This window comes from Stenella coeruleoalba, assembly GCF_951394435.1.
Source record: "Stenella coeruleoalba genome assembly, chromosome: 15".
In the NCBI taxonomy this organism is placed as follows: Eukaryota; Metazoa; Chordata; class Mammalia; order Artiodactyla; family Delphinidae; genus Stenella; species Stenella coeruleoalba.
Genome location: NC_137161.1, coordinates 41,266,161 through 41,278,352, shown reverse-complemented (window position 1 = coordinate 41,278,352; position 12,192 = coordinate 41,266,161). Strand labels below are relative to the sequence as shown.

Below are 12,192 nucleotides of genomic sequence, written 5' to 3'. Positions count from 1 at the left end.
GCATAGACACAGAGCAAGTTCTCAGTGTTGGAGGTCACAGGAAAGGTGACATATCGCAACCAGCAGCAATGCTGGCTAACCTATTATAAAGCATGATCTCAACTAATTCTGAAAGAAAAAAACTATCTCAATTGTTGAAAAGTTTTCCACCAGCTTCTTCATTTTTAAATTATTTTAAACAGAGGTGTGATTACATTTCCCCCTTCTATTATTTTGAAGTTAGAATTTCAGAATTAGAAAATCAGGTGCTACAAATTCTCTTTCCATCAACATCAAGTAAAGAGAAAACTCACATGTGTGTTGTCAAGCTAAATTATGGGTGAAACGGAGGACCATAACCATATGCAACCATATGCATTGACCATGTGGCAGATTTAATTAGTAAAATTAGTCAAACCCACCAGTCAAACTGCCCACATCAAACCAGCACAACCTATGTTTGTTGGCAGAGTATTGCAGTTAAACAGGCTGAGATCATTTCAGTGTAAGACAACCCTGGCTTACTAACTATACCCATGACTATGACTAACCTTCAAATAAAATTATAAAGGTATTTTGGCCTTCAGTGAGAAAGGAATAGACAGGTTTCCTAAAGTGCTCAACAATGCATCCTAAAAGGACTTATTTTAATTAATCTGGAAAATCCTCTAATTGGTTGAATTTCTGGGGGAAATTCCCCAGTGGAACTCTTATATATAAGAAGAGAAGTCCTTCCAGTGACTCTTAAATTGCATTAGGCAACCTAATTTCATCCGATATATTACGTTGGAACAGTTTAGGCTATGAAATACATTGTTTTCAAGGGAAAATCACAGACATAACCTTAGCTAGGCAATGACTTTCACCTATAAAATCTAGGCAAATTAATTCCATCTATCATCCCGCCCTATAACCATCAACAGTTTTAATAAGAACTTCTTAGGCACAAGGGTATTTATTTCCCCTCTTTGTACACTGTTGAAAATACTTGGAAATTGGGGAACACCAATCTGAGTGGTTGGATTCTCTCTTTATGATATAGAATTCCTTTTAGAGTTAACAGAAGTATTTTGGTTCTTTCCTTTACAGGTTTATGAAATTTCCTTGACTTCTTGTGCAAGATGACTAATTTGCCTAAAATGGAACAAGAAAAAAAAAATCTTAAGACTCAGAAATCAAGAAATCATTAGGGTGGCTTCCTCCTAGTTTTCGTTAGTAGGTGCCATTCAGTGACCTCAGCAAAGGTGGTCATGATAGAATGCCTGTCTGAACTGTCAGCTTGACTAAGTACATTTCTAAAGCTTTCCATATTGGCATTTAATCTTTTATTTAGTCACGGAAACACGAAGTCACCATTTTTAAAACTGCCAAGAGAAATTGGGGGAGAAAAGTGTTATCTTTCTTCAGCTCCCAGCAAACCACTGCAAGATAATAGGAAGACAAGAATATTTCTTCCATTAACCCCTTGACCCTGCAAGTTAATGGCTTTTTGCTGCAAATACATCAACAAACAGGGCCCCATGTGAGATTCTAACCTAAGGAGTAAGGTCTCTGCAATTACATGGAATAGTGTCCAGGTGCTCCATTCTGACACCTAATACACTTAATGTAAGCGCCAGGCTACCCAGAAACTGGCCAGGAAGCAAAACAGCCATCTTCTCAGAGTGACTTCTAAGGAAAAACACACAGACACTTAAATTATTATTTTGAACTTAAATACACCAGAAGGGCCGCCACATCCATTTTTTGCCTTAATCTAAAGGTATTATCCTATTGCATAATGAAGGTGACATTTCAATTATCCATGGAGGACTCAAAATCTATGGTAAGATGAAAATGAGTGCCAAAAACTTGGAAACACAATTTTAGAGCAATTTCCTAAAAGACAACACATTACGATTTGCATAAACTATCCAATTAGTATGTCTTAGCTACAGCTTAAAAGGATGAAAATGACAATAAAAATTACTATCACTTCCTATTACTTTAATACTAAGATTGTGCTGGGATTTCCCAAATTAAAATGTTAATAAGTAAGGGCTTCATCAAGTTGATTTGGGATGCAAGAAAAAAAAATGACTTAATTTCTTCAAAATCAAAATCTCATCAGAAATGCACTTATACAGAGAGGGCAGAGAGCAGAAGCAAGAAGAACCACAATCCTGCAGCCTGTGGAACATAAACCACATTCACAGAAAGATAGACAAGATGAAAAGGCAGATGGCTATGTACCAGATGAAAGAACAAGATAAAACCCCAGAAAAACAACTAAATGAAGTGGAGACAGGCAACCTACCAGTAAAATAATTCAGAATAATGATAGTGAAGATGATGCAGGACCGCGGAAAAGAATGGAGGCAAAGATTGAGAAGATGCAAGAAATGTTTAACAAAGATCTAGAAGAATTAAAGAACAAACAAACAGAGATGAACAATACAATTACTGAAATGAAAACTGCATGAGAAGGAATCAATAGTAGAATAACTGAGACAGAAGAACGGATAAGTGACCTGGAAGACAGAAAGGTGGAATTCACTGCTGCAGAACAGAATAAAGAAAAAAGAATGAAAAGAAACGAAGACAGCCTAAGAGACCTCTGGGACAATATTAAACGCAATAACATTCGCATTATAGCAGTCCCAGAAGGAGAAGAGAGAGAAAAAGGATGAGAGAAAATATTTGAAGAGACTATGGTCAAAAACTACATAGGAAAGGAAATAGCCACTCAAGTCCAGGAACTGCAGAGAGTGCCATACAGGATAAACCCAAGGAGAAACACACTGAGACACACAGTAATCAAATTGGAAAAAATTAAAGAAAAATAAAAATTATTAAAAGCAGCAGGGGAAAAATGACAAATAACATACAAGGGAACTTCCATAAGGTTAACAGCTGATTTCTCAGAAGAAACTCTACAAGCCAGAAGGGAGTGGAATGATATACTTAAAGTAATGAAAGGGAAGAACCTACAACCAAGATTACTCTACCCGGCAAGGATCTCATTCAGATTCAATGGAGAAATAAAAAGCTTTACAGACAAGCAAAAGCTAAGACAATTCAGCACTACCTATCCAGCTCTACAACAAATGAAAAAGGAACTTCTCTAAGTGGGAAACACAAGAGAAGGAAAGGACCTACAAAAACAAACCCAAAGCAATTAAGAAACTGGTAATAGGAACATACATGTTGATAATTACCCTAAATGTGAATGGATTAAATGCTCCAACCAAAAGACACAGGCTTGTTGAATGTATACAAAAACAAAACCCATATATAATGCTGTCTACAAGAGACCCAACTTCAGACCTAGGGACACATACAGACTGAAAGTGAGGGGAAGGAAAAAGATATTCCATGCAAATGGAAATCAAAAGAAAGCTGGAGTAGCAATACTCATATCAGATAAAATAGACTTTAAAATAAAGAATGTTACAAGAGACAAGGAAGGACACTACATAATGATCAAGGGATCAATCCATGAAGAAGATATAACAATTATAAATATATATGCACCCAACATAGGAGTACCTCAATACATAAGACAACTGCTAACAGCTATAAAAGAGGAAATTGACAGTAATAGTGGGGAACTTTAACACCTCACCTAACACCAATGGACAGATCATCCAAAATGAAAATAAATAAGGAAACACAAGCTTTAAATCACACAACAGACCAGATAGATTTAATTGATATTTATAGGACATTCCATCCAAAAACAGCAGATTACACTTTCTTCTCAAATGCACATGGAACATTCTCTAGGATAGATCACATCTTGGGTCACAAATCAAGCCTCAGTAAATTTAAGAAAATTGAAATCATATCAAGCATCTTTTCTGACCACAACACTATGAGATTAGAAAGGAATTACAGGGGAAAAAACACAAACACATGGAGGCTAAACAGTACGTTACTAAATAACCAAGAGATCACTGAAGAAATCAAAGAGGAAATCAAACAATACCTAGAGACAAATAAAAATGAAAACACGACGATCCAAAACCTATGGGATGCGGCAAAAACAGTTCTAAGAGGGAAGTTTATAGCTATACAAGCCTACCTCAAGAAACAAGAAAAATCTCAAATAAACAATCTAACCTTACACATAAAGGAACTAGAGAAAGAAGAGCAAACAAAAGCAAAAGTTACCCAAAGGAAAGAAATCATAACGATCAGAGCAGAAATCAATGAAATACAAACAAAGAAAACAACACCAAAGACCAATAAAACTAAAAGCTGGTTCTTTGAGAAGATAACCAATATTGGTAAACCATTAGCCAGACTCATCAAGAAAATGAGGGAGAGGACTCAAATTAATAAAATTAGAAATGAAAAAGAAGTTACAACAGACACGGAAGAAATACAAAGCATCCTAAGAGACTACTACAAGCAGCTCTATGCCAATACAATGGACAACCTGGAAGAAAGGGACAATTTGTAGAAAGGTATAACGTTCCAAGACTGAACCAGGAAGAAATAGAAAATATGAACAGACCAATCACAAGTAATGAAATTGAAACTGTGATTAAAAATCTTCCAACAGGGCTTCCCTGGTGGCGCAGTGGTTGAGAGTCCGCCTGCCAATACAGGGGACACGGGTTCGTGCCCCGGTCCGGGAAGATCCCACATGCCGCGGAGCTGCTGGGCCCGTGAGCCATGGCCGCTGAGCCTGCGCGTCCAGAGCCTGTTGCACCGCAACGGGAGAGGCCACAACAGTGAAAGGCCCGTGTACCGCAAAAAAAAAAAAAAAAAAAAAAAATCTTCCAACAAACAAAAGGCCAGGACCAGATGGCTTCACAGGTGAATTCTATCAAACATTTAAAGAAGAGCTAACACCCATCCTTCTTAAACTCTTCCAAAAAATTGCAGAGGAAGAAATACTCCCATACTCATTCTATGAGGCCACCATCACCCTGATACCAAAACCAGACAAAGATACTACAAAAAAAGAAAATTACAGACCAATATCACTCATGAATATAGATGCAAAAGTCCTCAACAAAATTCTAGCAAACAGAATGCAGCACCACATTAAAAGGATCATGCACCATGACCAAGTGGGATTTAGCCCAGGGATGCAAGGATTCTTCAATATACACAAATCAATGTGATACACCATATTAACAAATTGAAGGAGGAAAAACATATGATCATCTCAATAGATGCAGAAAAAGCTTTTGACAAAATTCAACACCCATTTAGGATAAAACCTCTCCAGAAAGTGGGCATAGAGGGAACCTAGCTGAACATAATAAAGGTCATATATGACAAACCCACAGCAAACATCATTCTCAATGGTGAAAAACTGAAAGCATTTCCTCTAAGATCAGGAACAAGACAAGGATGTCCACTCTCACCACTATTATTCAACATAGTTTTGGAAGTCCTAGCCATGGCAATCAGAGAAGAAAAGAAATAAAAGGAACACAAATTGGAAAAGAAGAAGTAAAACTGTCACTGTCTGCAGAAGACATGATACTATACATAGAGAACCCTAAAGATGCCACCAGAAAACTACTAAGAGGTAATCAATGAATTTGGTAAAGTTGCAAGATACAAAATTAATGCACAGAAATCTCTTGCATTCCTATATACTAATGATGAAAAATCTGAAAGAGAAATAAAGGAAACACTCCCATTTACCACTGCAACAAAAAGAATAAAATATCTAGGAATAAACCTACCTAGGGAGAGCAACGACCTGTATGCAGTAAACACTAAGACACTGATGAAAGAAATTAAAGATGATACCAACAGATGGAGAGATATACTATGTTCTTGGACTGGAAGAATAAATATTGTGAAAATGACTGTACTACCCAAAGCAGTGTACAGATTCAATGCAATCCCTATCAAATTACCAATGACATTTTTTACAGAACTAGTAAAAAAAAAATCTTAAAATTTGTATGGAGACACAAAAGACCCCGAATAGCCAAAGCAGTCTTGAGGGAAAGAAATGGAGCTGGAGGAAACAGACTCCCTGACTTCAGACTATACTACAAAGCTACAGTAATCAAGACAATATGCTACTGACCCAAAAACAGACACATAGATCAATGGAACAAGATACAAAGCCCAGAGATAAACCCATGCACCTATGGTCAATGCATCTATGACAAAGGAGGCAAGGATATACAATGGAGAAAAGACAGTCTCTTCAATAAGTGGTGCTGGGAAAACTGGAGAGGTACATGTAAAAGAACGAAATTAGAACACTCCTTAACACCATACACAAAAATAAACTCAAAATGGATTTGAGACCTAAATGTAAGACCAGGCACTATAAAACTCCTAGAGGAAAACATAGGAAGAACACTCTTTGACAATAAATCACAGCAAAATCTTTTTTGATCCACCTCCTAGAGTAATGGAAATAAAAACAAAAATAAACAAATGGGACATAATGAAACTTCAAAGCTTTTGCACAACACAGGAAACCATAAACAAGATGAAAAGACAACCCTCAGAATGGGAGAAAATATTTGCAAACAAATCAACGGACAAAGGATTAATCTCCAAAATATATAAACAGCTCATCGAGCTCAATATTAAAAGAACAAACAACCCAATCCAAAAATGGGCAGAAGACCTAAATAGACATTTCTCCAAAGAAGACATGCAGATGGCCAAGAAGCACATAAAATGCTGCTCAACATCACTAATTATTTGAGAAATGCAAATCAAAACTACAATGAGGTATCACCTCACACCAGTTAGAATGGGCATCAACAGAAAATCTACAAACAACAAATGCTGGAGAGGGTGTGGAGAAAAGGGAATTCTCTTGCACTGTTGGCGGGAATGTAAATTGATACAGCCACTATGGAGAACAGTATGGAGGTTCTTTGAAAAACTAAAAATAGAATTACCATACGATCCAGCAATTGCACTACTGGGCATATACCCAGAGAAAACCATAATTCAAAAAGGCACATGCACCCCAATGTTCATTGCAGCACTATTTACAATAGCCAGGTCATGGAAGCAACCTAAATGCCTATCAACAGATGAACGGATAAAGAAGATGTGGTAAACATATACAATGGAATATTACTCAGCCATAAAAAAGAACGAAATTGGGTCATTTGTTGAGATGTGGATGGATCTAGCGACTGTCACACACAGTGAAATTAAGTCAGAAAGAGAAACACAAATATCGTATATTAACGTATATATGTGGAACCTAGAAAAATGGTACAGATGAACTGGTTTGCAGGGAAGAAACTGAGACACAGATGTAGAGAACAAACGTACGGACACCAAGCGGGGAAAACCACTGGGGGGCGGGGGTGGGGGGGATGAATTTGGCGATTGGGACTGACATGTATACACTGATGTGTATAAAGCTGTTAACTAATAAGAACCTGCTGTATAAAAAAATAAATAAAATAAAATTCAAAAATTAAAAAAATAAAGAAATGTACTTATACAAATGAGAATACTTTAAGGGATAAAATAGCATTAAATTATTATATATTTTCATAACTTTTTCCTAATTGTAAAAGTGCCCCTTCTCTAACAGTTTCCTTTAGGTAACTTTCTAAAAGAGGAAATATTATGTTAGAGAACACGTTGAAAGATCTCAATATACTGTTAAATCAAACAGTTCTACTCTAGAAAAGCTGTCCCAATGTGTGTGTTATTACCTTTTTGGGTAATAAAAAGTCTGAAAATCATAGTTATTAGAATTATTTAATTCAAACCACCATTAAAAAATTAATTTGGAGTAAAAACTCAGACTTATAAATGTCTCATTATTTCTAAGCTATTAAAAATAAGATTACAGCAATATCATTCCTCATTTATGTTGCTATAACCATACATCAAACTAAAGTAAATAATACTTTAAGAAATGATAGGAGTTATCAGAAAGACAAAGAAGTATATTTACTTTCTAAATTATAAATTGCACTTGGATTAGCATCATCAATTAATATTTATTATACACCATAATATAGTAGGCGCCATTGAAATATGACTAGAAGCTACTATGAAACTAATACAACTCTACTCTTAAAGTTTGACTTATAAAATCTAGTAACGAGACAAAAAAGTCACACAGTTGTGTGACTGCCAATCAGGCACGTAACACGAACACTGAATACTCCTTTGGGGAAGTAACTACAGATACAAGCAAATAGTGCTGCAAATTATCAAGATAAATACAAATTGACTAACTGTAGAATAACTGAAAGCTAAAGAACATGGGGAAAAGATTAAACTTCAGTCAGTGTACTTACAGTAAAGTTTCCCCTAAATCTATACCTAAGTCACTGTTTCCAATGACATTTTATGCTTAATTCATTTAAAGTAAATGAAATAATGTTTACAAGTGGGTTTTCCCAGCTGCTAATGCTAGTTATTACAATTATGAACAGTAACAGTAATAAATGCTATAGAACATATCTGAAAATAACTACTTTTCCAATAGAGTCCACTAGTCTGCCATTATTAATTACACATCAATCTAGATATAGTAAGTTAATAAAAAGTCTACCTTAATATCAAAATGTACTGACCTTTATATACAAGGAAGGTCCTATTAACTTAGTAGGATATGATCTTTAAGTTGTTTTTCCAATTCTGGTAATAAAATACACTGAGTCAGCCTCATATATATATATTTACATCTTTACTGGAGTATAATTGCTTTACGAAGGTGTGTTACTTTCTGCTTTATAACAAAGTGAATCAGTTATACATATACATATGTTCCCTTATCTATTCCCTCTTGCATCTCCCTCCCTCCCACCCTCCCTATCCCACCCCTCTAGGTGATCACAAAGCACCAAGCTGATCTCCCTGTGCTATGCGGCTGCTACCCACAAGCTATCTATTTTACGTTTGGTAGTGTATATATGTCCATGCCACTCTCTTGCTTTGTCACAGCTTACCCTTGGCCCTCCCCATATCCTCAAGTCCATTCTGTAGTAGGTCTGTGTCTTTATTCCTGTCTTACCCCTAGGTCCTTCATGACATTTTTTTTTTCTTAAATTCCATATATATGTGTTAGCATACGGTATTTGTCTTTCTCTTTCTGACTTACTTCACTCTGTATGACGGACTCTAGGTCCACCCACCTCATTACAAACGGCTCAATTTCGTTTCTTTTTATGGCTGAGTTATATTCCATTGAGTTTGAGAAAGATGTGTATTAGCTCTTCTCTAAATGTTTGATAAGAATTCGCCTGTGAAGCCATCTGGTCCTAGGCTTTTGTTTGTTGCAAGATTTTTTATTTTTTATTATTATTATTTTTTTTTGGCGGTACGCAGGCCTCTCACTGTTGTGGCCTCTCCCGTTGCAGAGCACAGGCTCCAGACACGCAGGCTCAGTGGCCATGGCTCACAGGCCCAGCCGCTCCACAGCATGTGGGATCTTCCCGGACCGGGGCACGAACCCGTGTCCCCTGCATCGGCAGGCGGGCTCTCAACCACTGTGCTACCAGGGAAGCCCTGTTGCAAGATTTTTAATCACAGTTTCAATTTCAGTGTTTGTGATTGGTCTGTTCATATTTTCTATGTCTTCCTGATTAAGTCTTGGCAGGTTGTGCTTTTCTAAGAATTTGTCCATTTCTTCCAGGTTGTCCATTTTATTGGCATAGAGTTGCTTGTAGTAATCTCTCATGATCTTTTGTATTTCTGCAGTGTCAGTTGTTCTCCTTTTTCATTTCTAACTCTATTGATTTGAGTCTTCTCTCTTTTTTTATTGATGAGTCTGGCTAATGGTTTATCAATTTTGTTTATCTTCTCTAAGAACAGCTTTTAGTTTTATTGATCTTTACTATCATTTCCTTCAATTCTTTTTCATTTATTTCTGATCTGATTTTTATGATTTCTTTCCTTCTGCTAACTTTGGGGTTTTTTTGTTCTTCTTTCTCTAATTGCTTTAGGTGCAAGGTTAGGTTGTTTATTCAAGATGTTTCCTGTTTCTTAAGGTAGGACTGTATTGCTATAAACTTCCCTCTTAGAACTGCTTTTGCTGCATCCTATAGATTTTGGATTGTCGTGTCTCCATTGTCATTTGTTTCTAGGTATTTTTTTATCTCCTCTTTGATTTCTTCAGTGATCACTTCGTTATTAAGTAGTGTATTGTGTGGCCTCCATGTGTTTGTATTTTTCACAGATTTTTTCCTGTAATTGAGATTTAGTCTCATAGCGTTGTGGTCGGAAAAGATACTTGATACAATTTCAATTTTCTTAAATTTACCAAGGCTTGATTTGGGACCCAAGATATGATCTATCCTGGAGAATGTTTCATGAGCACTTGAGAAAAACGTGTATTCTGTTGTTTTTGGATGGAATGTCCTATAAACATCAATTAAGTCCACCTTCTTTAATGTATCATTTAAAGCTTGTGTTTCCTTATTTATTTTCATTTTGGATGATCTGTCCATTGGTGAAAGTGGGGTGTTAAAGTCCCCTATTATTATTATTGTGTTACTGTCGATTTCCCGTTTTATGGCTGTTAGTATTTGCCTTATGTATTGAGGTTCTCCTATGTTGGGTGCATAAATATTTATAATTGTTATATCTTCTTCCTGGATTGATCCCTTGATCATTATGTAGTGTCCTTCTTTGTCTCTTCTAATAGTCGTTATTTTAAAGTCTATTTTGTCTGATATGAGAATTGCTACTCCAGCTTTCTTTTGGTTTCCATTTGCATGGAATATCTTTTCCATCCCTTACTTTCAGGCTGTACGTGTCTCTAGGTCTGAAGTGGGTCTCTTGTAGACAGCATATATATGGGTCTTGTTGTTGTATCCATTCAGCCAATCTGTGTCTTTTGGTGGGAGCATTTAGTCCATTTACATTTAAGGTAATTATCGATATGTATGTTCCTATTCCCATTTTCTTAATTGTTTGGGGTTCATTATTGTAGGTCTTTTTCTTCTCTTGTGCTTCTTGCCTGGAGAAGTTCCTTTAGCATTTGTTGTAAAGCTGGTTTGTTGAAGCTGAACTCTCTCAGCTTTTCCTTGTCTGTAAAGGTTTTAATTTCTCCATCAATTCTGAATGAGATCCTTGCTGGGTAGAGTAATCTTGGTTGCAGGTTTTTCTCCTTCATCACTTTAAATATGTCCTGCCAGTCCCTTCTGGCTTGCAGAGTTTCTGCTGAAAGATCAGCTGTTAACCTTATGGGGATTCCCTTGTGTGTTATTTGTTGTTTTTCTCTTGCTGCTTTTAATATGTTTTCTTTGTATTTAATTTTTGACAGTTTGATTAATGTGTGTCTTGGCGTATATCTCCTTGGATTTATCCTGTATGGGACTGTCTGTGCTTCCTGGGCTTGATTAACTATTTCCTTTCCCATATTAGAGAAGTTTTCAAGTATAATCTCTTCAAACATCTTCTCAGTCCCCTTCTTTTTCTCTTCTTCTTCTGGAACCCCTAAAATTCGAATGTTGTTGTGTTTAATGTTGTCCCAGAGGTCTCTAAGACTGTTCTGAGTTCTTTTCATTCTTTTCACTTTATTCTTCCCTGCAGTAGTTATTTCCACTATTTTATCTTCCAGGTCACCTATCCGTTCTTCTGCCTCAGTTATTCTGCTATTGATCCCATCTAGAGTATTTTTAATTTCATTTATTGTGCTGTTCATCTTTGCTTGTTTCATCTTTAGTTCTTCCCAGTCCTTGTTAAATGTTTCTTGCATTTTGTCTATTCTATTTCCAAGATTTTGGATCATCTTTAGTATCATTATTCTGAATTCTTTTTCAGGTAGACTGCCTATCTCCTCTTCATTTGTTAGGTCTGGTGGGGTTTTATCTTGCTCCTTCATCTGCTGTGTGTTTTTCTGTCTTCTCATTCTGCTTATCTTACTGTGTTTGGGGTCTCCTTTTTGCAGGCTGCAGGTTCGTAGTTCCCGTTGTTTTTGGTGGCTTTCCCCAGTGGCTAAAGTTGGTTCAGTGGGTTGTGTAGGCTTCCTGGTGGAGGGGACTAGTGCCTGTGTTGTGGTGGATGAGGCTGGATCTTGTTTTTCTGGTGGGCAGCTCCACGTCTGGTGGTGTGTTTTGGGGTGTCTATGGACTTATGATTTTAGGCAGCCTCTCTGCTAATGGGTGGGTTTGTGTTCCTGTCTTGCTAGTTGTTTGGCATAGGCTGTCCAGCACTGTAGCTTGCTGGTCGTTGAGTGAAGCTGGGTGCTGGTGTTGAGATCTCTGGCAAATTCTCACCGTTTGATATTATGTGGAGCTGGGAGGTCTCTTGTGGACC

The 12,192-nt window shown here is 36.8% G+C and overlaps 1 protein-coding gene across 1 annotated transcript in view; it reads right to left on the bottom strand.

Annotated features, from left to right (window-relative positions):
* MACROD2 (mono-ADP ribosylhydrolase 2) overlaps window positions 1–12,192 on the bottom strand; it is a gene marked incomplete at its 3' end in the record, with an annotated part of 1,984,281 nt that overhangs the window by 1,195,461 nt on the left and 776,628 nt on the right.